At 44.9% G+C, this 27324-nt stretch overlaps 2 pseudogenes; both read right to left on the bottom strand.

Annotated features, from left to right (window-relative positions):
- Positions 1 to 6339: 6339 nt before the first annotated feature.
- On the bottom strand, positions 6340 to 8262 carry LOC118373018 (olfactory receptor 11A1-like; annotated as a pseudogene).
- An 11714-nt stretch (positions 8263 to 19976) lies between these two features.
- Positions 19977 to 21909, bottom strand: LOC127931114 (olfactory receptor 52K1-like; annotated as a pseudogene).
- Between the last annotated feature and the right edge of the window lie 5415 nt (positions 21910 to 27324).

The following is a 27324-nucleotide window of genomic DNA, read 5'->3' as shown; positions in this document are numbered from 1 at the left end:
GTTATCTGATGTTCGCATGAACCTTATTTCTAATGCTACATATATTAATACGGGCTATTTTCAGCCCTTTCCTGGGTAGCTTATCAGACATAGACATGATGTGGAAAATAGCAAACAAAGCAATAGAAAAACATATACATTCAGCAGTCCATTAATCAGTTGGTGTGTGTGCTGCGGGGTTGAAGCTACAAACCCATAGGCTTGTCTCTCTCATCCCATCCTTCCCAGGCTTTTGGAAGGGAGGGTGGACAATGAGCCTGTCATAGCAGATGTAAGCAATGTCCCCACGCGCTCAGGCAGCCTTCATGGCTTGGATAAGTTCTTTCCTCTTCTGGCGCACAGCTTCAGGGTAGTCCTCATTGAGGAGGATGTACGTTCCTCTCAAGTTCTTGGCTCTTTCCAGAACAGCTACCTCGTCCTTGAAACACAGGAGCTTGACCACTATCGGCCTAGGCTTTTCATCTGGGCCGGTGGTGGATTTTCCAGTTCTGTGGGTGCGCTCCACTTCAATTTTCCTGTGGTCCATCTTCAGTTTCTACGAGATAATTTCCCTCACTTTGTCCTCAAAATCCATCCAGGTCTCATGTGGAGATTCTGCAATTCCGTCCATGACCGTATTGTTCCGCCTTGATTGTCCCTCGAGATTTCTCTGTCATTGTTATCATGGATTCACATACATATTGCTGTCATCTTGCCGTTCTCCTGTTTAAACTTATCAAGCTGACTCTGGGAGAATCGCAAATTGTTCTTCAAGTCTTGGAACTCTCTGGTCAGGTCGTACATTATTTTATTAGTTAACTCCACTAGTATTTGGACACAACACTTGAAGAAAATGTCTTATTGTTGTAACAACTGCTTATAGAACTCTGTTTGTTTGTTCATTTAAAAGATCCTTCACCTGTGATAGAGAGACACCACTGTCCTCAATGGTACACCCGCCGGATTTGGTCTTTGTCATGGTAGAATCATAGGTTACGCTGTTACTCATCGCAGTTCCAAGTCGCAGTGCAAGTCGCAGATAAGGGAAGAGCCCCATGAAATGGAGAAAAATGAATGGCAACTTATTGCCATTTGGTGTTCCATATACACAATCGCAAATACCACTCAAATGGTCGGCAGTTCATCCAAACCATATGGAAAGTGGAACATAGCAAATGCCAAGTGTCATACCCCAAAAATCCCAAAGATGGCAACTGCGCTCCACCGTAGATTTGTTTTGGTCAATTATACATATGTAATAACCGTATGAACATAGATTTGTCTTATTTTATTGAGTTTGTCCATTTGCAATATATGATCATAGGAAGTTGGCTTCCAAACCCAAAAGTCTGTGAACCATGGCCAAATGGCATAAGAAATGTCCAAATGCCATACATAAGTATTGAAAGTACCAAATCAGGATGTTACGTCCATTTGCAATATATGATCATAGGAAGTTGGCTTCTGAACCCAAAAGTCAGTGAACCATGTCCAAATGGCATAAGAAATATCCAAATGGCATTTACACTGACCAAATTATATATATATCACTATGTTAAGCCCTGAATCAACCTAGAAGGTATATTTGTCATGTTTGATCATAGGAAGTTATAGAAGTAAGAAGTTGGTGCAATGAGAGAGAAGTGGGACTTTGAAAAATGACCAGGGGTGCCCAGTCAATGGGCATTTGCCATCACGGATTGGACATGGTTTAATATACTGCAGAAATGCCCAATTGACTGACTCATTGAACTCGGGATGGAAGAGCAGTGACAGTGGTTTGTCTCCATCGCTCGTGCAATGAGAGAGAAGTGGGATTTTTTTTAAATGTCCAAAATGACAAGGGGCGTCCACTATTGGATGGGCACGGGTGGGGGGTGCTTCCTACCCAGCCATGGACCCCTTGCACCCTCCTAAAGGCATTAAAAAACATTTTTTTAAATGCTCCTGGTAACCCGTTCAGATTACCAGGTGCACGGCTGTCCATTTGCAATGTCTTACAATGGGCATTTACCGTCACGAATTGGACACGGTTTAATATGCAGCAGAAATGCCCAATTGACTGGCTTGTTGAACTCAGGACGGATGAGCAGTGATTGTGGTTCCTCTCCATCGCCCGTTGGTGTTGATTTCAGCCTGTCCATTTGGTGATGGTAAATCCCTCATTAAAAACGTTGGAAATGTACTGTCCATTTGCAATGTTTTACAATGGGCATTTAACATAGTGGTCCTTCTGTAGCTCAGTTGGTAGAGCATGGCGCTTATAACGCCAGGGTAGTGGGTTCAATTCCCAGGACCACCCATACGTAGAATGTATGCACACATGACTGTAAGTCGCTTTGGATAAAAGCGTCCGCTAAATGGCATATATTATTATTATTATTATTATTATCACGAATTAGACATGGTCTAATATACTGCAGAAATGCCCAATTGACTGGCCTGTTGAACTTGGGATGGCCGTGCAGTGGTTCCTCTCCATCGCTTGTTGGTGTTGATTTCAGCCTGTGCATTTGGCGATGGTTCATCACTGTTTAAACTTATTGCAAATGGACAAAAGTAAGCCATCAAGTTAGCATCCATCAGTCAATACGATATCATTCTGACACCAAACTGATACATACTGACACCAAACCCACTTTGTCCAACACGTTTAGAAGCCAACTGTCACATATTTCAGAGCGCCTTCTGTTTAAACTAAATAAAAATCAAATCAAATTTATTTATATAGCCCTTCGTACATCAGCTGATATCTCAAAGTGCTGTACAGAAACCCAGCCTAAAACCCCAAACAGCAAGCAAAGCAGGTGTAGAAGCACGGTGGGTAGGAAAAACTCCCTAGAAAGGCCAAAACCTAGGAAGAAACCTATAGAGGAACCAGGCTATGTGGGGTGGCCAGTCCTCTTCTGGCTGTGCCGGGTGGAGATTATAACAGAACATGGCCAAGATGTTCAAATGTTCATAAATGACCAGCATGGTCGAATAATAATAAGAACAGTTGAAACTGGAGCAGCAGCACGGCCAGGTGGACTGGGGACAGCAAGGAGTCATCATGTCAGGTAGTCCTGGGGCATGGTCCTAGGGCTCAGGTCCTCTGAGAGAGAGAAAGAAAGAGAGAAGGAGAGAATTAGAGAACGCACACTTAGATTCACACAGGACACCGAATAGGACAGGAGAAGTACTCCAGATATAACAAACTGACCCTAGCCCCCTGACACATAAACTACTGCAGCATAAATACTGGAGGCTGAGACAGGAGGGGTCAGGAGACACTGTGGCCCCATCCGAGGACACCCCCGGACAGGGCCAAACAGGAAGGATATAACCCCACCCACTTTGCCAAAGCACAGCCCCCACACCACTAGAGGGATATCTTCAACCACCAACTTACCATCCTGAGACAAGGCTGAGTATAGCCCACCAAGATCTCCACCATGGCACAACTCAAGGGGGGGCGCCAACCCAGACAGGATGACCACATCAGTGAATCAACCCACTCAGGTGACGCGCCTCAACAAAACCACGCTAGCTTGATAGGCAGCTAGGCTAGCTGCTACACCAAGACAGATAGTAGTGGTCCCAGCAACTGATGCCAACCGCGTCGCGGGATCTAAACTCAAATGGTAACTAATCTAGTAACTAAACTTTTTCAATAGACTTTCAAAATTTTACAAAACAACAAACTGAGTTCCCCCTCATTCCGTGTTCAACAGGGAGTGACGCATTGTGCAGTGCGTATGGGCACGCATAAGCTACGGACAACATACACAATTGCATTTTATCGATGGCAATTTGAATGCATAGATATACCTTGACAAGATCCTGAAGCCCATTGTTGTGCCATTCATCTGCCGACATCACCTCCTGTTTCAGCATGATAATGTATGGCCCCATGCATAAGGCTGTAACGCAACAAAATGTGGAAAAAGTCAAGAGGTCTGAATACTTTCTAAATGCGCTGTACAAGTCCTGGGTGCTGAAAATGTCCCAGTTCTTCCATACTCATCAGACATGTAAACCATTGAGCATGCTTGGGGTGCTCTTGATCAACGTGTATGACAGCATGTTCCAGTTCATGCCAATATCCAGCAACTTCACACAGCCATTGAAGATGAGTGGGACAACATTCCACTGTCTGATCAACTCTATATGAAGGAGATGTGTCGCACTACACGATGCAAATGGTGTTCACACCAGATACTGACTGGCTTTCTGATTCATTCCCCTACCTTTTCTTAAGGTATCTTTGACCAACAGATGCATATCTGTATTCCCAGTCATGTGAAATCCATAGATGAGGGTCAAATGAATTTATTTAAATTGACTGAACTTAAATTGACTGAACTGTAACTTTACACGAACTGTAACTCAGTAAAATCTTTGAAATTGTTGCATGTTGCGTTTATATTTTTGTTCAGTTCATGTCCATCTTTAAATTGTCCCAGAAATGCTCATAAAGCTGGTTCTGAGGTTTAATCATTGTTTGAAATGTACTTTCCAACTGAGGGTTCTGACAGACACGGGGAGATATTTTTAAATCATGAGAACCGCTATTTTTGCAAGCACAAGGACCTCATTCAACAAATGTAAATCGTTTTTCTATGCTGATGATTCTGATCCACTCGTGTCCCATAAGAACAAAACTTCAGTGAAAGAGATCAGAGTTATCCAATATCAGTAAATGCCTTTCAGATAACCAACATTATCCCTAACCCTAACCCCAGATAACCAACATTATCCCTAACCCTAACCCCAGATAACCAACATTATTCTACAATGTAGAACATAGTGAACATAAAGAAAAACCCTTGAATGAGTAGGTGTGTCCAAACTTTTGACTGGTAGTGTATGTAATGTGTATCTATATAATGTTTTTGATCCATGCAATAAGGTGACCATAATGGTAATATGGCTGATTCAAACTTATTATTAGTATTTGCTCCTGAACTTACAAGAGGTATAAAGACTTCTTTGTTTTCTGTTTTTTTATTAATTTCAGAAAATGTATCGTGTTTTTCACTTGAAAATGTGGATTAGGTTGTGTAGATAAGTGTGCGAAAATCTCGATTGAAATTTAAGGCAGCAAAATGTGAAAACTGTTTAAGGGTGCTCTCTCCCTATCCCAGTCTGCTCTCCCCACATGCTTCAAGATGGCCACCATTGTCCCTGTTCCTAAAAATGTAAAGGTAACTGAACTAAATGACTATCGACCCGTATCACTCACTCCTGTCATCATGAAGTGCTTTGAGAGACTCGTCAAGGATCATATCACCTCCACCTTACCTGTCACCCTAGACCTACTCCAATTTGCTTACATTCTGCCCTATCCAATCTGGACAAGAGGAATATCTACATATGTAAGAATGCTGTTCATTGACTATAGCTCAGCATTCAACACCATAGTAACCTCCAAGCTAATCATTAAGCTTGAAGCCCTGGGTCTGAACCCTGCCCCGTGCAATTGGGTCCTCGACTTCCCGACGGGCCGCCCCCCCAGGTGGTGAAGATAGGAAACAACACTTCCACTTCGCTGATCCTCAACACTGGGGCCCCACAAGGGCTCAGTCCCCTCCTGTACTCCCTGTTCACCCATGACTGCCTGGAGATGCACGCCTCCAACTCAATCAAAATTGTAGACGACACAACAGTAGTAGGCTTGATTACCAACAACGATGAGTTAGCCTACAGCGAGGAGGCGAGGCCTCTGGGAGTGTGGTGTCAAGAAAATAACCTCTCACTCAACATCAACAAAACAAAGGAGATGGTCGTGGACTTCAGGAAACAGCAGAGGGAGCACCCCCCGATCTACATTGACGGGACACCAGTGGAGAAGGTGGAACATTTTAAGTTCCTCTGCGTACACATCACCGACAAACTGAAATGGTCCACCCACACAGACAGTTTGGCGAAGAAGGCGCAACCTCAAGAGGCTGAAGAAATTTGGCCGGTCACCTAAAACCCTCACAAACCTTTATAGATGCACAATTAAGAGCATCCTGTCGGCCTGCATCCCTGCCTGGTTTGGCAACTGCACTGCCCACAACCGCAGGGCTCTCCAGAGGGTGGTGCGGTCTACACAATGTATAACCGGGGGCAAACTACCTGCCCTCCAGGACACCTACAGCACCCAATGTCACATGAATGCCAAAAAACATCATCAAGGACAACAACCACCCAAGCCACTGCCTGTTCACCCAGCTATCATCCTGAAGGCAAAGTCGGTACAGGTGCTTCAAAGCTGGGACCGAGAGACTGAAAAACAGATTCTATCTCAAGGACATCAGACAGTTAAATAGCCATCACTAGCACAGAGAGGCTGCAGCCTACATACACAGACTTGAAATCATTGGCCACTTTAATAAACGGAACACTAGTCACTTTAATAATGTCACTTTAACAATGTTTACATATCTTGCATTACTCATCTCAGATGTGTATACTGTATTCTGTACTATCTACTATATCTCAGTCTATGCCGCTCTGACATTGCTTGTCCATATATTTATATATTCTTATTTCCAGTACTTTACTTACATTTGTGTGTATTAGGCATTTGTTGTGAAATTGTTAGATGTTACTGGTTAGATATTGCTGCACTGCCGGAACTAGAAGCACAAGCATTTCACTACACCCCCAATAACATCTGATAAACACGTGTATGTGACAAATCAAATGTGAGTTGATAAACATTCACTATTTATTAACAAACCCAAACATCTGCCAGCAGAAAATACATTTTCGCCCTAATATTGAAAAATGTAGAAAACCAGACACGTTTTAAAACAGAGGCTTGGGGGTCACATATTTAATTGGTTAATTATAAAATATCAGATACCTAAAATGACAACACTCTAGGTAAAAATAAATTATAAAAGATATACGATTTCTTAAATAATTTGCCAAAAATACAATGTATTTGTACAGTCTAAAGAAGTAAAAAGAAGCAGCAACACACAATTAATTATTACCAAAAAAATAACAATCAGATTATGTTTTAGGTCAAAGCCTCAATACCTTTTTACAAGCCTGCCTGATTTTAGTCATCCTAATGCCATACATAATAGGATTGAAAAGTGGTGGACATATTAGAAAATAAACTAATAAAATAGTGCGAAGTATAGGTGGAAGATGTGCAGTATCATATCTGCCTTGCAGAATCACAAATAACCAGCCAAAGGAGAAGTTCAGCATAGAGGCTATATGTGGCAAACAGGTGTTAAATGCTTTCTGTTTTGTCTCTTTTGAAGACTTTAAACAAATTTGTAGAATTCTTACATATGAGTATATGGTAGGAAATATAGTACAAGAAAAAGAAAGCGCAGTGCCAACAAGACCCCATATGTTATTCAGTGTAGTATTTGAACAGGCAAGCTTGACTATCGAGTAGTTGTCACAATACACTCTGTCTAGAACATTACCACAAAAATTGCAGTCGCAAACTCAGGGAGATAACGATGGCGTTGATGAAAAAGAATACACCCAGGGCAGTAGAATTAAGCCCAAAACTATTTTAGGTGTCATAATATTGTTATACTGTAGAGGATAACAAATACAAATGTACCTGTCATATGACATAACTGATAAATTGCAAAATTCCGTTAAACCGTATGTGTACAACACATAAATCTGGAGATAACAATAGAGAAGGGAAATATCTTGTGTGTCAGACAGCAAGTAAAACATGAGAGCAGGAAACAAACCAGTGCTCCCATACAACTGATTAACAAACAAAGCACATAGAAACAGATACATGGGTTCATGAAGGCTTCTTTCAATGCAGATAACTCCAATAAGTAAAGTATTGACAAGAATGATGGCAAAATATAAAACAGTTACTACAGCAAAGTAGAAATACTTCATTTGTCCGATATCACGGTATGCAGCAAGCCTAAAGACCTTAAAGTGAGTAGAGTTTTCCATGGTCCTGGTAGATCGTAAAGGTGTGTTGTCAAATTTAGATGAAGAGTAGATAATCCTCTATAGTACTGTAGCTTAAATATAAATTGAAACAATGAAATCACAAGGACCAGACAACCTAAATGAAACATTCATTGACCTGTTATTCTTACTGTGATAGATTTTCCCACGTCTATACTCACCAATATAGATGCTTTTTCATTCTCCTGATAACATAATTCATAGCCTAAATCAAACAATATTATACTTTGTATCTTGCACTCGTATTACTTATTACATTAAAATGCTAAATAAATTGATTACATTTAATGTATGCCAAGTCCTAAATTTATACCGACCATTTCTAATCCATGTTGAACTGCTTAAACCCAGCTCCTCACTTGATTATTATACTTGTGTGTGTGGGGGGTGTCATGGTGTGATATGCAAATAAGCACCAATACCTGGGGAAAATTTGATCATTTCAGAGTCAAGGAAACCATATTGAGAAAAACAGATACAATTTTGTAACACAAGCCTTCCAAGGGGTTCAAATCCTTTCTTAAATTCTATAGAAATACAACAATTCATAGAGAATAGTATATTAAACAGGGCATATCTAGCTGTTACAGAGTCAATTTGCGGGGGACCGATTGGTCGAGGTAATTGAGGTAAAATGTACATGTAGGTAGAGTTACATTGACTATGCATAGGTAATAAACAGGGTAGCAGCAGCGTAAAAGAGGGGTCTGGGTAGCCCTTTGATAAGTTGTTCAGGAGTATTATGGCTTGGGGGAAGAAGCAGTGAAGAAGCCTTTTGGTCCTGGACTTGGCGCTCCGCTACCGCTTGCAGTGCGGTAGCAGAGAGAACAGTCTATGACTAGGGTGCCTGGAGGACAAATTTTAGGCCTTCCTCTGACACTGCCTGGTATAGAGGTCCTTGATGGCAGGAAGCTTGGCCCAAGTTATGTACTGGGCTATACACACTACCCTTTGTAGTGCCTTGCGGTCGGAAGCCGAGCAGTTGCCATAACAGCAGTGATGTAACCAGTCAGGATGCTCTCGATGGTGCAGTTGTAGATCCTTTTGAGGATCTGAGGACACATGCCAAATCTTTTCAGTCTCCTGAGGGGGAATAGGTTTTGTCGTGCCCTATTCACGGGTGTCTTGGTGTGCTTGGACCATGTTAGTTTGTTGGTGATGTGGACACCAAGGTACTTGAAGCTCTCAACCTTCTCCACTACAGCCCTGTCGATGAGAATGGGGGCATGTTCGGTCCTCCTTTTCTTGTAGTCCACAATCATCATCTCCTTTGTCTTGATCACGTTGAGGGAGAGGTTGTTGTCCTGGCACCACACGTCCAGGTCTCTGACCTCCTACCTATATGCTGCTTCATCGTTGTCGGTGATCAGGCCTACTACCGGTATCGGCAGACTTGATGACGGTGTTGGAGTCGTTCCTGACCGTGCAGTCATGAGTGAACAGGGAATACAGGAAGTGACTGAGCAAGCACCCCTGAGGGTTGCCCGTGTTGAGGATCAGAGTGGCGGATGTGTTGTTACCTACCCTTAACACCTGGGGGCGGTCCGTCAGGAAGATCCAGTTGCAGATGGAATTGTTTCGTCACAGAGTCCTTAGCTTAGTGATGAGCTTTGAGGGCACTATGGTGTTGAATGTTGAGCTGTAGTCAATGAACAGCATTCTTACATAGGTGTTCCTTTTGTCCAGATGGGAAAGGGCAGTGTGGAGTGCAATAGAGATTATATCATCTGTGTATCTGTTAGGGTGGTATAAAAATTGGAGTGGGCCTAGGGTTTCTGGGATAATGGTGTTGTTGTGAGGCATGACCAGCCTTTCAAAGCATTTCATGGCTTCAGAGATGAGTACTACAGGTCGGTAGTCATTTAGGCAGGTTAGCTTAGTGTTCTTTGCACAGGGACTATGGTGGTCTGCTTGAGACATGTTGGAATTACAGGGAGGTTGAAAATGTCAGTGTAGACACTTGCCAGTTGGTCAGCGCATGCTCAGAGTACACGTCCTGATAATTCATCTGGCCCTACTGCCCTGTGAATGTGGACCTGTTTAAAGGTCTTACTCACATTGGCTGTGGAGAACATGATCACACAGTCGTCCAGAACAGCGGATGCTCTCATGCATGTTTCAGTGCTACTTGCCTGAAAGTGAGCATAGAAGTAATTTAGCTGGTCTGGTAGGCTCATGTCACAGCGCTCCAGGACAAGTTGTCTACAGAAATAAAGGAACTTAAAATCAAGAAATTCAACCAAGACAAGAAAGACAAGGCCGATGGTAAAGTATACTTCTGGAGAAACCCTGACAAAAGAGGTCCTGCTCCTCCTCTCCATGACAGACGCAGGAGGGATGCCACTTACTTCTATCCACCCTTGTCTGATCATCGTTCTACAACCAGCGCCTCATCGGCTTCCAGTGGTAGTTTTTTATTCAATGAGAGACTGGACGGACGGAAAGGCGGAAGTGGCCACAGGCACGCGCATCGACGAGATGCCGCACCCGACGGGGTAAGAAGAAACGTCTATCAGAGGCAGAGGAGACCGTTCACACGGTCCCAGAACTCACGGGACTGAGTGTCTTTAATTTATCAAGTAAGATATTGAGCCCTGCCCATGTCTCTTTGCTTAATAAAGGGTTATCTTTTGGGCCTACAACCCAGTGCAACGATTTTGATGTTAAGGTAGACATGTTTAAGTTTTTTAGAAATATCCGTTTAAGGGAATACTTTAGCTCCCCTAATTCTGACACTTCTATTGAACCAGAAGGTTGCTCTCCTGCACTCCTTTTAGAAGCAAGAGTTATTTTATACCTCCAGCCAATCGCAATCACTCTATCGAGACATATTGCAGACTTGTTCTCCTTAAGAATAAACAGGGGTCCAAATCTTTCCATAATTTACCTAAGGATGAAAAACAAGCTTTGCTTGATTTACAATCCGATACGCCAGTCCTTATTCGTCCTGCCGATAAGGGTGGGTCGGTTGTACTCATGGATAGGGCGGTTTATGTACATGAGTGTCATAGACAGCTGCTTGACAACACCTTACACAAGAAACTCAGAAATGACCCCACTTCCCAATTTCAGAATACTATCTTTACTGTCCAAGATGGGTATTTAAGTTCTGGTCAGATAACCAAAAAATAATATGATTTTTTGGCTATTCAACACCCTAAAATTACCACTTTCTATACTTTGCCGAAATTACACAAGAATGTTACACAACCTCCAGGGCGCCCTATTGTAGCGGGCATTGATGCAGTAACGGCCCCTCTATCTACTTTTGTTGACTTTTTTATTAGACCACTCGCAGAACAGCTCCCCTCCTTTGTAAAGGACACCAGCAGTATGATCTCTATCATTGAATCTCTTGATCCTCTCCCTGAGAATACCTTGTTCGTTACTTTTAATGTTGAGTCGTTATACACAAATATTCCACACGAGGGCGGTATTGAAGCTATGGAACATTTTCTTCTGCAACGTGACCCTAATGAACAGTGGCTGAAATAGTACTCACGCATAACTATTTCATGTTTCTAAATGATTTCTTTATTCAGACAAAAAAAACTGCTATGGGATCCCCCATGGATCCTAACTATGCTAATTTGTATGTGGATTACATGGAGAAACAGTCTATTTTCAATCCTCTCAAAAATGTTTTCTTGCCTCACATTATTTGTAAACAGTATATTAATGATATTTTTGTTCTATGGAGGGGTGATGCAAAACAGCTACAGGCATTCCATGCTTTTCTTAACTCCTGTTCTGATCATTTGAGATTTACTATGCAATCTGACACATGTCAAATCAGTTTTCTTGATCTTCTGATCTTGTGTGAAGATAATGCTCTATACACTGATCTTTACAGGAAGCCTACTGATCGTGAAAGTTTGTTGAGGGCTGATAGTTGTCACCCACTTCCCTTGAAAAATTGTTTGCCCTACAGCCAATTCTGTCGAATCAAAAGAATTTGCAAAAACAATCAGATTTCGACAGAAATATGGCTGAGACGCAAAGAAAGTTCAAGGAGAGTGGCTACAAGAATGATCAGATTAATATTGCCATTGAGAAAATTCAAAACAAAATGAGACATGACCTTTTTCAAGGTCAGTCTCGCAAAAAGACGCATTCTTGTGTTCTAACTATTCCTGAACAACGTCTATTTGCTCCCCTACTGAATGGAAATTACAAATGTAATGGCGGGGCTCAATGCAATGGCACTTTTACATGTAGATCCTTCAAACACCTTCAAACAGGGAAATCGATCCCAATCAAAGGTGTTATTACGTGCTCCACTAAGGCAGTTATTTATCTTATAACTTGTCCTTGTGGTAAAAATTATGTAGGTAAAACAAAGCGCAAATTAAAAGTACGTATCTCAGAGCATTGTAGCACCATTAGGTGTAAAAACTTTACTTATCCAGTTGCGGATTGGCATCGAACATGTCACCCTCCCTAGGAGAGGGGTGACCTTGATAATTTATTGTTAAATCGAGAGGGAGGCTGCCTGGATCTTTAACTTAAAGACCCTTGCGCCCTTCGGTCTCAACATAGACTTTGATCTGAAGCCATTCTTGTGATTGTTGTGACTTTGCCATTGTAATTGTTTGTAAGCTTGTGTAGTCAAATTGTAATGCTCCGGGTGTCGTGGGTGGGGAGTCAAATGCAGGAGACAGAGTTCAATGCCGTGCGTCTTTTAATAGCACCAACGCACCACAGGGTGCTCACAAAAGTTATGTTCCCAAACACAGGGAATCAAAAATACAATGGAAAAAATCACGACCAGGCACAAACACGTACCTTTACAACAGAGCCGATGGTTACATTGAAATAATCCCGCACAACAACCAGGCTGTCTAATAAAGACAAACATGAACAGGTGCTACCACTAAACATACAAGGAGCGGGAGGAAAAACAATCAGTGGCAGCTAATAGGCCGGTGACGAAGACCGCCGAGCTCCACCCACCCGGGGGTCGGACTCGTGACAGTACCCCCCTGACGCGCGGCTTCCGCAGCGCGCCGACACTGGCCTCGAGGTCGCCCCGGAGGACGAGGTGCAGGGCGATCCGGATGGAGGCGATGGAAATCCCTCAACATGGATGGATCCAAGATGTCCCCCACCGGTACCCAGCACCTCTCCTCCGGACCGTACCCCTCCCAGTCCACGAGGTACTGCAGGCCCCTCACCCAGCGTCTTGAGTCCAGAATGGCCCGGATCGTGTACCCCGGGGACCCCTCGATGTCCAGAGGGGGGGGGACCTCCGGCACCTCACTGTCCTGCAGGGGACCAGCTACCACCGGCCTGAGGAGAGACACATGAAACGAGGGGTTAATACGATAATAGGAAGGGAGTTGTAATCGATAACACACCTTGTTTATTCTCCTCAGGACTTTAAAGGGCCCTACACACTGCGGACCCAGCTTCCGGCAGGGCAAGCGGAGAGGTAGGTTTCGGGTCGAGAGCCAGACCCTGTCCCCCGGTACAAACACGGGGGCCTCACTGCGGTGGCGGTCAGCACTCCTCTTCTGCCGTCCACTCGCTTATCGTAGAGATTCCTGGACGGCCCTCCAGGTCTCCTTGGAGCGCTGTACCCATTCCTCCACCGCAGGAGCCTCCGTCTGGCTCGGATGCCATGGTGCCAGGACCGGCTGGTACCCCAACACACACTGAAAAGGGGACACGTTAGTAGAGGAGTGGTGTAGTGAGTTCTGAGCCATTTCAGCCCAGGGAATGTATCGTGCCCACTCCCCTGGCCGATCCTGGCAATACGACCGCAGAAACCTACCCACCTCCTGGTTCATTCTCTCCACCTGCCCATTACTCTCGGGGTGATAACCGGAGGTCAGGCTGACAGAGACCCCCAAGCATTCCATGAACGCTTTCCATACCCGAGACGTGAATTGGGGGCCCCGATCAGAAACTATGTCCTCCGGCACCCCGTAGTGCCGAAAGACATGGGTGAATAATGCCTCCTCAGTCTGTTGGGATACCGGGCAACGGGAGGAGACGGCAGGACTTAGAGAACCGATCCACAATCACTAGAACCGTGGTGTTCCCCTGAGACGGCGGAAGATCGGTCAGGAAATCTATGGACAGATGTGACCATGGCCGCTGTGGAACGGGGAGGGGTTGTAGCTTCCCTCTAGGAAGGTGCCTAGGAGCCTTACTCTGAGCGCACACTGAACAGGAGGAGACATAACCCTTAACGTCCTTAGCCAACGTCGGCCACCAATACCTCCCCTGAAGGCTCCCCACTGTCCTCGTCACCCCAGGGTGACCCGAGGAGGGTAGGATGTGAGCCCACCGAATCAGTTTGTCCCGAACACCAAGCGGCACGTACCTCCGCCCCGCTGGACACTGAGGAGGCGCGGGTTCAGCCTGTAACGCCCGCTCGATGTCCGAGTCCACCTCCCATACCACTGGGGCTACCAGCTTTGAGGCGGGAAGGATGGGAGTAGGTTCGGTGGACCCATCCTCCGTGTCGTAAAGGCGGGACAGTGCGTCAGCCTTCACGTTCTGGGAGCCCGGTCTATAAGACAAAGTAAACCGGAAACGGGTGAAGAACATGGCCCACCTTGCCTGACGTGGGTTAAGTCTCCGAGCTGCCCGAATATACTCCAGATTCTGGTGGCCAGTCCAGATGAGAAAAGGGTGCTTAGCCCCCTCAAGCCAGTGTCTCCACACCTTCAGAGCTCTAACCACCGCTAGCAACTCCCGGTCCCCCACATCATAGTCACGCTCCGCTGGGCTTAGCGTCCTTGAGAAGAAAGCGCAGGGGCGGAGTTTTGGTGGCGTACCCGAGCCGGGGTCCGGATGCGCCAACACGGGCGCATCAGTGAACAGCGCCTTCAACTTGTTGAATGCTCCGTCCGCCTCTGCTGACCACTGCAACCGCACCGGGCCCCCCTTCAGGAGTGAGGTAATGGGAGCCGCTATCTGGCCAAAACCTCGGATAAACCTCCGGTAGTAGTTGGCAAAACCCAAAAACCGCTGCACCTCCTTTACCGTGGTCGGAGTCGGCCAATTACGCACGGCCCTAATGCGGTCACCCTCCATCACTACCCCCTAGGTGGAAATGCGATATCCCAGAAAAGAGACGGCTCATTTAATGCTTGACGTATAGGTCATGCTCCAGCAGTCTACCAAGCACCTTGCGCACCAAAGACACATGCGCGGTGTGAGTGGCGGAGTAGATCAGAATGTCATCGATATAAACAACCACTCCCTGCCCGCACAGGTCCCTGAGAATCTCGTCTACAAAAGATTGAAAAACATCTGGAGCATTTTTTAACCCATACGGCATGACGAGGTACTCATAGTGGCCGGATGTAATGCGGTTATCCACTCGTCTCCCTTCCGAATACGCACCAGACTATACGCGCTCCTGAGATCCACGCCGTAGCGATGAGAGGTAGAGGGTAACTATACCCCACTGTGATGGAGTTTAGACCTCTATAATCGATACACGGACGCAAACCTCCCTCCTTTTTCCTCACAAAAAATAAACTCGAGGAGACGGGTGAATTGGAGGGCCGAATGTACCCCTGTCCCAGCGACTCTGTGACATATGTCTCCATTGCCAACGTCTCCTCCTGGGACAGCGGGTACACGTGACTCTTGGGAAGCGCAGCGTCTACCTGGAGATCTATCTTACAATCCCTTCCCGGTCGATAAGGTGGTAATTTAGTCGCTTTCACTTTACTGAAAGCGATTGCCAAATCGGCATACTCGGGGGAATGCACACCGTGGAACCCTGGTCTGGACTCTCCACCGACTTGGCACCGATGGAAACTCCCAAACACCTTCCAGAACACTCCTCTGACCACCCCTGGAGAACCCCTGTCTCCACGAAATTTTAGTCCCCAGCACCACTGGAAACGCAGGCGAATCAATAATAAAGAAACTGATACGCTCCCTATGATTCCCCTGCGTCACCATGTCCAGTGGGACCGTGGTCTCCCTGACCATCCCTAACCCTAATGGCCGGCTATCTAGGGAGTGCACGGGGAAAGGAGAATCTATCGGCACCAGCGGAACCCCTAATTTAAGGGCGAGTCCGCGATCCATAAAGTTCCCAGCTGCGCCTGAATCGACTAGCGCCCTATGCTGGGAAGAGGGAAAAAAGTGAAGGAAAAAGGTTAAGACAAACATGTGGCCAACAAGGGGTTCTGGGTGAGTTTGATGCTGACTCACCTGGGGTGACCGAGAAGCGTTCCGCCTGCCATCTCTACTCCCAGACGGACCCCCCCAGCACTGATCAGACGTGTGTCCTCTCCGACCACAGTTGGTGCAGGGAAGGCCTCCTCCTCCGGTACCCCTCGGCGCAGCCCCTCCCAACTCCATTGGAATGGGAGCGGAGGGGCTGGGTGGTGGAACGCACAGAACCCTATCTGAACGCCCGCGGGCAGCCAGCAGATTATCCAGTCGAATGGACATGTCAATCAGCTGATCCAGTGACAGAGTGGTGTCCCGACACGCTAGCTCCCGGCGGACGTCCTCTCGGAGACTACACCTGTAGTGGTCCATAAGGGCCCTGTCGTTCCACCCAGATCCGGCTGCCAAGGTCCGGAATTCCAGCGCGTAATCCTGGGCGCTCCTCTTCTCCTGCCTGAGATGAAATAGTCGTTCTCCCACCGCTCGGCCGTCTAGAGGGTGATCAAACACGGCACGGAAGCGGCAGGAAAACTCTGTGTAGTGCTCCCGCTCTGAGTCTGGGCCATTCCAGACTGCGTTCGCCCACTCCAGAGCACGACCCGTGAGGCAGGAGATGAGGACACTCACCCTCTCTGCTCCTGAGGGAGTGGGTCTGATGGTGGCCAGGTATAGCTCCAGCTGAAGCAGAAACCCCTGGCAACCCGCCGGCGCTCCATCATAAGCCCTCGGCAGCGTCAGACGGAGGGTGCTGGAGTCGGGAGATGGGGAGTCCGGAACCGTGGGTGCCGAAGGAGGAGAGAGGAGACCATCCCTCTCCCATCTGTCCATTCTCTCCATCACTTGATCCATCGCGGATCCGATCCGATGGAGGACGGTGGTGTGGTGGAGAACCCGTTCCTCCATCGATGGGAGAGGGTTGGCTGCTGCTCCTGCTGACTCCATTCAATTTGGTGGTGCGGGATTCTGTAATGCTCCGGGTGTCGTGGGTGTGGAGTCAAATGCAGGAGACAGGGTTCAATGCTGTGCGTCTTTTAATAGCACCAACGCACCACAGGGTGCTCACAAAAGTTACGTTCCCAAACACAGGGAATCAAAAAATACAATGGAAAAAATTACAACCAGGCACTAACACGTACCTTTACAACAGAGCCGAAGGTTACATTGAAATAATCCCGCACAACAACCAGGCGGGCCGGCTGTCTAATAAAGACAAACTAATTAACATGAACAGGTGCTACCACTAAACATACAAGGAGGGGGAGGAAAAACAATCAGTGGCAGCTAATAGGCCGCTGACGACAACCGCCGAGCTCCACCCGCCCGGGAAGGGGAAACACCCTCGGTCGGACTCGTGACGCAAATTAATCTATGATCGTATGCTATCCATTTGTTGATTGTATGCTGTTTTTTGTATGACATTTTAATATTTGATAATTAACCAATGATATTAGGCTACTCTTGGCCATGATTACAGACTCCTGTGTCTTTTGACACTACATAAACGAGTCATCCTGCAGTGTTTGTGATTATACCCTTTTTGGGTATATATACATTTTTGCATCTAAGCTCCTAGAGTGTGCGGCTCTCTTTTATTTTCAAGGCTTGTGTCACTGGGTAGCTCTCGGCTGTGCTTCCCTTTATAGTCTGTAATAGTTTGCAAGCCCTGCCACATCCGGCGAACATCAGAGTCAGCATAGTACGATTCGATCTTGTATTGACGCTTTGCCTGTTTGATGGTTCGTCGGAGGGCATTGCGGGATTTCTTATAAGCTTCTGGGTTAGAGTCCCACTCCTTGAAAGCTACCGCTCTACCCTTTAGCTCAGTGCGGATGTTGCCTGTAATCCATGGCTTCTGGTTGGGGTATGTACGTACAGTCACTGTGGGGACAACGTCATCGATGCATTTATTGATGAAGCCAGTGACTGATGTGGTGTACTCCTCAAAGCCATCGGAAGAATCCTGGAACATATAGTCTCTGCTAGCAAAATTGTCCTGTAGCTTAGCATCTGTTTCATCTGACCATTTTTTTTATTGACCGAGTCACTGGTGCTTCCTGCTTTAATTTTTGCTTGTAAGCAGGAATCGGGAGGATATAATTATGGTCAGATTTGCCAAATGGAGGGTGAGGGAGAGCTTTATACATGTCTCTGTGTGTGGAGTAAAGGTGGTCTAGAGTTTTTTTTCCCTGTGTTTGCACACTTAACATGCTGGTAGAGATTTGGTAAAACAGATTTAAGTTTCCCTGCATTAACCTGCTGAGTGTAGGGGGCAGTATTTTGATGTTTGGATAAAAAACGTACCCAAATGAAACGGCCTATTTCTCAGGCCCAGAATCTAGAATATGCATATAATTGTTAGATTAGGATAGAAAACACTCTAAAGTTTCCAAAACTGTCAAAATAGGAAAAAGTTTCTTCCAACTCGTGGTGAGTAATCACTGTTCTGATGTCCAGATGTTATTTTTGGTCATTAGAGCCAATAGCAGGAATGTTATGTACAAAATAAGTTTTAAAAAAAGTTCAAAACAACGCAAGAAAAAACAAACAAAATATCACAGTTGGTTAAGAGCATTTAAAATGTCAGCCATCCTCTCCGCTGCCATTCTTCTCCGGCATCTCTTCTTCTTATTGGTGTCCTTTAGTTGTGGTTTCTTTGCAGCAACTCAACAATGAAGCCCTGATTCTCGCAAGTCTCCTCTGAACAGTTGATGTTGAAATGTGTCTGTTACTTGAACTCTGTGAAGCAGTTATTTGGGCTGCAATTTCTAAGGCTGGTAACTCTAATGAACTTATCTTCTCCAGTAGCGGTAACTCTTGGTCTTCCTTTTGAGTGGCGGTCCAAATGAGAGCCAGTTTCAATCGCTTGATGGTTTTTTCCACAGCACTTGAATAAACTTTCAAAGTTCTTGACATTTTTCAGGATTGACTTGGTCTTTACTCAAATAGGGTAATCTTCTGTATACCACCCCTAACTTGTCACAACTGATTGGCTCAAATGCATTAAGAAGGAAAGACATTTCACAAATTAACAAGGCACACCTGTTAATTGAGATGCATTCCAGGTGACTACCTCATGAATCTGGTTGAGAGAATGCCACGTGTGTGCAAAGCTGTTTTCAAAGAAAAGGGTGGCTACTTAGAAGAATCTCAAATATAAAATATATTCTGACTTGTTTAACACTTTTTTTGGATAACACATGATTCCATATGTATTATTTCATAGTTTTGATGTCTTCACAATTATTATACAATGTAGAAAATAGAACAAATAAAGAAAAACCCTGGAATGAGTAGGTGTGTCCAAACTTTTGACTGGAACTGTATTTTTAAGAATTAAGCTTTATCAGACTGGCCCAGTAATTAGGGCAAATGCCAGATGGGTCATTCCTTTAGCTCAGTGGCCATTCTAAAAAGTTGCAAGCGTAGAGATAGATGGAGGACTCGCATGGCCAAAAGGCACTAGAGTAGTAACTGGGTGGGACTTCACATGGTTTAAGGAAGGATCACATAATTCCATAAAGGGCACAATGAGGGATCAGCTAATGAATTATACTTGTGAGCAAACATTCCATAACTGCCGGTGTCAGTAAATCGCCAACATTGGCTTCATACCTGTTCAAACAACACTCTCTAGGTGGCAGTATGCACCCTTCCAGTATGTTTGAAAACTCATAGAAGTAGTAGAAGAAAATGGACTACTTCAAACTGGAGATGGCCTCAATTTAACTTCCAGTGATCTTACAGACTCCATATAGAGACCCACAGTGGAGGTGTCATAATACCCATAAAACCAAGCCATCAAACAGAGAAATGGTTCCAATTGTTTCAAAAAAAATTCCTATGGAACCATTTCCCTATTTGACTGCTGGGTTTCATTGGTTTTATGTGGTACTCTACTGGGACAGATTGAGGTGTCTTTAGATTAAGTGTAGCTGAGTGGGGGATTGGGCTGATCTTCCTCATTGTGCATGAAGCTCTTTCAAAAATGCTTTGGAATCATTAGCAAGAAAAAATGCAACTGTTTGATCAAGAAAATGGATTCATCCTTAATATTTTACAGGATATTATTTGTGTTTTTCACTTGTAATTCACATTTCTTCAGAATATCTGCTAAATCCGTCATGTCTAGAAGAATACTTTCTTGCCCATTTGTGGAAACAGAACTTATTGTATCCTTTTATCCTTTTACTCTGTCCCCAACCCCCCTGAAACACACGTACATGTCCACTGACATGCTAAAAGAACATTGTTCTTCTAGCAGCATCACTCATTTGACTTTACAACAGTAAAATACATTTAAAAGAAATTCAGAAGAATTGACAGAAATAGTATGCAATACAAAGGAGAAACAAGAGATTAGGTTGATGATCAAAACAAATGTATAAGCATTCAGTTCTGGCAGATGATCCTGTCAGACCTGGGATTCAAACCATCAACCCTGCCCTGCTGCTGTAATATCTAAAGTCATAATTGGTACCAGTTTAGGTTCAGATTTTCGATGAGGAAAATCAAGAGTTCGGAAAGATTTTTCTTCTTATAATTTTTGTAACACATGTCCTGATCTTCTTGGTCCTAATACCATATATGATAGGGTGTACCAGTGGTGGGAAAATAATAAACTGTACTGATATTAATACATTAACCTCTGTGCCTGTTGTAAACAACAGAAAAAAGGATGGCTTACGGAGAAGTTGATGAATATGTTCTAGTGGGGAGAACGTATTAAAAGCCTTCGTTCGTGACTCCTTTGAGGCTTTCAAGCAAACAATATCTTTACATATGAGAGCACAACTAACACCAAAGGTAAAACCACTAGACTTGATATGATACATATATCATACAGGTTGATCAGCGCACTTTCAACACGAGAGAGTTTAACAACTGCTTATTCATCGCAAAAAAATCTGCTTTTCCTGCACAAAGGGAGCCTTGAAGTGATACACATTTGAAAAGATTTATGGGAATAAAGTATACCAAGGCTAACTACATATTCACTTTAGAAGGAGTCATAATGCTTTGATATTGAAATGGCTTAAAAATGGAGACATACCTCTCATAAGCCATTACTGCTAGAATAACGTACGCAAACGTTACATATATATTGCAGAAATGTTTATGTACGGTGGGCCAAGAGACCAGAGCTAAGAGACCAGGGCCAAGAGACCAGAAGAGGCATAACGGGTTGGGGTGTAGGGTCATCCCAAGGATCCCACTTAGCATCTATTTGAGCACAGCTTGAAGGTAGGGAGGGACACTCCCCTTGATGCTCTATAGTTATGCAGATAACTAGCTAATATGACACAACATTCTGTTACAATACATTTTAAACTTTACAATAATATTTGGGCTACAGAGAAATTATTCCAAAATGACACATATCTATACCGTCAATAATAGCAATTATAAGTAATAAAACACATAATTAAAAGTTACAAAAAAATTACAACCAGGTTATGTTTTAAGGTAACTGCCTAGTAACTTTTTACAAGCCTGCCTGATATTAACCATCCTAATGCCATACATAATAGGATTGAAAAGGGGTGGACATATTGGAAAATAAACTAATAAAATAGTGCGAAGTATAGGTGGAAGATCTGCAGTATCATATCTGCCTTGTAGAATCAAAAATAAACAGCCAAATAAGAAGTTCAGCAAAGAGGCTATATGTGGTGTACAGGTGTTAAATGCTTTCTGTTTCGTCTCTTTAGAAGACTTTAAACATATCTGTATAATTCTTACATATGAGTATATGGTAGGAAATATAGTACAAGAAAAAGAAAGCGCAGTGCCAACAAGACCCCATATGTTATTCAGCGTAGTATTTGAACAGGCAAGCTTGACGACTGAGTAGTTGTCACAATACACTCTGTCTAGAATGTTACCACAAAATTGCAGTCGCAAACTCAGGGAGATAACGATGGCGTTGAGGAAAAAAGAATACACTTGGGGCAGTAGAATTAAGCCACAAATGGTTTTAGGTGTCATAATATTGTTATACTGTAGAGGATAACAAATAGAGATGTACCTGTCATAGGACATAACTGATAAATTACTAAATTCTGTTATAGCATATGTGTACAACACATAAATCTGGAGATAACAATAGAGAAGGGAAATATCATGTGTGTCAGACAGCAAGTAAAACATGAGAGCAGGAAACAAACCAGTGCTCCCATACAACTGATTAACAAACAAAGCACATAGAAACAGATACATGGGTTCATGAAGGCTTCTTTCAATGCAGATAACTCCAATAAGTAAAGTATTGGCAAGAATGATGACAAGATATAAAACAGTCACTACAGTAAAGTAGAAATATTTCAATTGTCCGATATCACCGTATGCAGCAAGCCTAAAGACCTCGTAGTGAGTAGAGTTTTCCATGGTCCTGGGAGTTGTTAAATATGTGCTGTCAATGTTTGAAGAAGAGGAGCAAATCCTCTATAGTACTGTAACTTCAATATAAGTTAAAACAATGAAATCACAAAGACCAGACGACCTAAATTGATAACCTTGACCTGTTCATGTTATCGTGATAAATTTTCCCATTGCTGTACTCACCAATGTGGATGGCTTTTCATTCTCCGGATAACATAATTCATAACCTAAATCAAACAATATTATACTTTCTATTCTGCACTCATTATTTATTGCATTAAAATGCAAAATATATTGATAAAATTCATGTACTGTTTAGACAGCTCATTTCTAATCCATGATGAACTCCTGAAACTCAGCTCCTCACTTGATTCTTATATTTGTGAGATGAAAAAAGTGCCTGACATGGTGTGATATGCAAATATTCCCCAATACCTGGGGAAAATTTGATATTCTCTGTCAAGGAAACCATATAGAGAAAAACAGATACCATTTTGTAACACATGCCCTCCATGGGGCCGGTAGCCTAGTGGTTAAAAGCTTAAGGCCAGTAAAGGAAAGGTTACTGGTTTTAATCCCTAAACCAGTTGGGTGAAAATCTGTTGATGTGCCCTTCAGCAAGGCACTTAATCCTAATTGCTCACTCTGGATAGGAGCATCTGCTAAATTACTTAATACAGTAATTCATAAAGAATAGTATATTAAACAGGGCATGTCTAGCCGATGTGAAGTGGCTAGCTAGTGTGCGTTTCACACTCACGTTCAATCGGAGACGTTACCCTCTCTGAGACCAAGAAGTAGTTGTTTCCCTTGCTCTGCAAGGGCTGTGGCTTTTGTTAAAACAATGTAGCCTGGTACTCTACACTGTAGAAGTATGTGACATAATTTTCACATTTTAGTAATTTAGCAGACACTCTTATCCAGAGTAATCAGGATTAAGTGCCTAAGGGAACATCGACAGAATTGTCACCTAGTTGGCTCAGGGATTCAAACCAGCAACCTTTTGGTTACTGACACTCTCTACAATTTTGTTTGCTATGTATTGTGCACCATGTACAATAAATAAATAGTTCCGTGAAACCAATCCAAGTCTCTGACAAAGGGACGGTTACCTGGACCCAGAGTCTACTCCTGAACTAAACCACACTGTCAATGGAGATTCTCCATTGAGAATATGTTCTATTCTAGCACCAGTCTTAATCTGGGTCCTGTATTCCAGCCCTTAGTCTTGATCCCAACTGCTGTTAGGAGCCAGGTCCTGTGGGCATGGAGCAGTTTGGCATTTCTGGAATTTAGGGTGCGTGGAGGTTCATAGGGGAGAGTAGGTCTGACAGGTAGGCTGATCCGATCACATTTAGAGCCTCGTAAAACAAGGAGAATTTTAAACAAATTCCTTTGAGGGACAGGTAGCCAATGGAGATCAGCATGTGAATAAAAGGTATGACAATATTTCACAAATTAGCAAATGTTTTACATGTATGATTTTCACCATCCTCACCCCCATTCATTATTACACTAAACTAAGTACACAAAACAAAAATATAAACGCAACATGTAGTGTTGGTCCCATGTTTCATTTGCTAAAATATGATCGCATTTGACATGATCACTTCGAACTGAAATTTCATTATTTCATACCTGGGATATGAACTCACAACCTCTGGATTTCAAGGTATATAGATTTTTTTTTTGCTGCACCACAATATGTCGTATTTCTGAAGTCCCATACATGTTCATTACTTATAATACATCTCTGCACTTAGCAAAATAGTGCCATCTGCACTGTTATTTTAGTTGGCAGGTCGCAGGGAAGTCAGGCGCAGGAGAATGAAATTGGTCGTTTTAATAAAAGTTAACAAAACACCCCAAAAAATATATATATAAAAATAATCAAAGTGGGTACAAAACCCGTCGCGCACCAACACATAACTTGCACAAACATACAATCAAACAATCACCGACAAGGACATGAGGGATGAAACAGAGGGTTAAATACACAACATGGGATTGGAACCAGGTGTGATGGAAGACAAGACAAAACCAATGGAAAATGGATCAGTGATGGCTAGAAGATCGGTGACGTCAACCACCGATCATCGCTCGAACAAGGAGAGGGGCCGACTTCGGCGGAAGTCGTGACAGTACCCCCAGCTGCGCGTTGACACCGACCTCGGGGACGACCGGAGGACAAGGCGCAGGGTGAACCGGATGGAGACCGTGGAACTCTCGCAGCATAGAGGGATCCAACACGTCCTCCACCGGAACCCAGCATCAGGTTTCGGGTCGAGAGCCAGACCCGGTCCCACGGGGCGAACGCCGGGGCCTCACTGCGGTGGCGGTTTGCGCCAACTTTCTGGCACAGCACGGTGCAGCACGGCATGCTGATGGTGGACAACGGCGGCATCCCATGTCTCCTCCGCGCGCAGGAACCAGTCATCCACCGCAGGAGCCTCGGTCTGACTCTGATGCTAAGGAGCCAGAACCGGCTAATACGCCAATACACACTGGAAGGGGGAGAGGTTAGTTGAGGACTGGCGGAGCGAGTTCTGGGCCATCTCTGCCCAGAGAACAAATGCTGCCCACTCTCCCGGCCGGTCCTGGCAATAAGACCTCAGAAACCTACCCACATCCTGGTTAACTCTCTCCACCTGCCCGTTATTCTCGGGGTGAAAACCTGAGGTAAGGCTGACCCAGACCCTCGACATGAACTGAGGACCCCGATCAGACATTATATCCTCAGGCACCCCGTAGTGCCTGAAGAGGTGAGTAAAACAGGGCCTCCGCAATCTGTAGGGCCATAGGGAGACCAGGCAAAGGGAGGAGACGTCAGGACTTAGAAAAACGATCCACAACGACCAGGATCGTGGTGTTACCCTGTGAAGGTAGAAGATTGGTTATGAAATCCACCGACAGGTGCGACCACGGCCGTTGTGGAACGGGTGAGGGTTGTAGCTTACCTCTGGGCAGGTGCCTAGGAGCCTTACACTGGGGGCACACCGAGCAAGAGGAAACATAAATCCTCACATCCTTAGCCAAAGTGGGCCGCCAGTTCTTCCCACTAAGACAGCGCACCGTCAAGCCGATCCCAGGATGAGCAGAGGAGGGTGACTTGTGGGCCCAATAGATCAGCCAGTTGCGGACAGCAGACGGAATGTACAGACGCCCAGCTCTGGAGACTGAGGGGAGCAGGCTCTGCACGTGACGCCCGCTCAATGTCCGGTTCCAGCTCCCACACTACCGGCGCCACCAAGCAAGAGGCGGGGATTATGGGAGTGGGATCCATGGGCCGCTCCTTTGTGTCATACAGCCGGGACAATGCGTCTGCCTTAACATTCTGGGAGCCTGGTCTGTAAGAAAGGGTCAACACAAAATGGGTGAAAAACATGGCCCACCTTGCCTGGTGAGGGTTCAGTCTCCTCGCCGCCTGGATGCACTCCAGATTGCGGTGGTCAGTTCAGATGAGAAAAGGGTGTCTAGTCCCCTCAAGCCAATGTCTCCACATCTTCAAGGCCTTGACAACAGCCAACAACTCCCGGTTCCCCACGTCATAGTTTCGCTCCACCGGGCTGAGCTTCTTTGAGAAGAAGGCACAACGGTGGAGCTTTGGTGGCGTACCCGAGCACTGAGAGAGCACAGCTCCTATCCCAGCCTCGGACGCGTCCACCTCCACTATGAACGCCAAAGAGGGATCCGGATGGGCCAGCACGGGAGCCGAGGTTAACAAAGCCCTCAGGTGACTAAAATCCCTGTCCACCTTAGCTGTCCACTGCAAGTTCACCGGGCCCCCCTTCAGCACTGAAGTAATGGGAGCTGCTACCTGACCAAAACCCCGGATAAACCCCCGATAGTAGTTGGCAAATCCTAAGAATCGCTGCACCTTCTTTACCGTGGTGGGAGTCGACCAATTACGCACGGCTGCAATGCGGTCACTCTCCATCTCCAACCCTGACGTAGAAATGCGATACCCATCTCCACCCCTGATGTGGAAGCGGTCACCTGCCGCTCTACCCTCGGGTGGGTGGTCGAAGACTGCCCGGAAACGGTGGTGAATTCCTCAAACTGGTCCAAGGCCGCATCTCCCTCTCTCCATATGGCGTTGGCCCACTCCAGGCCTTTCCCGGTGAGGTATGAGACGAGGCCGGACACCCTCTTATGGTCCGATGGAGCTGGGTGGACTGTGGCTAGATAGATGTTTAATTGAAGGAGGAACCCCTGGCAGTTGGCATCACTCCCGTCGTACTCCTGTGGCAAGGAGAGACGGATGCCACTGGGTTCAGGCGGGAAAGGTGCGCTCAGTGGAGACCCCGGTTGTGCTGGTGGAGGCGCTAGAAGAACTCCCTGTCTCTCCCAGCGGTCCATTGTCTGGACAACACGGTCCATGGCGGCACCAAGATGGTAAAGTATTACTGCATGCTCCTGGACGCGCTCCTCCACCTCTATGTCCGGGGTACCTTCTCCGGCTGACTCCATAGAAGGTTTGTTGATTCGTGTTGGGTGCATGTTGGTAGCAGGGAGGCGCAGGAGAACGAACTTGGTATAAACGGAGTCGTTTAATAAAGGTTAACAAAACTATTAAAAATATATATACAGTTGGCAAAAAAGTATTTAGTCAGCCACCAATTGTGCAAGTTCTCCCACTTAAAAAGATGAGAGAGGCCTGTAATTTTCATCATAGGTACACTTCAACTATGACAGACAAAATGAGAGAGAAAAAATCCAGAAAATCACATTGTAGGATTTTTAATGAATTTATTTGCAAATTATGGTGTAAAATAATTATTTGGTCAATGACAAAAGTTTATCTCAATACTTTGTTATATAGCCTTTGTTGGCAATGACAGAGGTCAAACGTTTTCTGTAAGTCTTCACAAGGTTTTCACACACTGT

This window comes from Oncorhynchus keta, chromosome 1 (genome assembly GCF_023373465.1).
Source record: "Oncorhynchus keta strain PuntledgeMale-10-30-2019 chromosome 1, Oket_V2, whole genome shotgun sequence".
Lineage (NCBI taxonomy): Eukaryota > Metazoa > Chordata > Actinopteri > Salmoniformes > Salmonidae > Oncorhynchus > Oncorhynchus keta.
The sequence above is the reverse complement of the archived record's forward strand: the minus strand, read 5'-3'. Positions and strand labels throughout refer to the sequence as shown.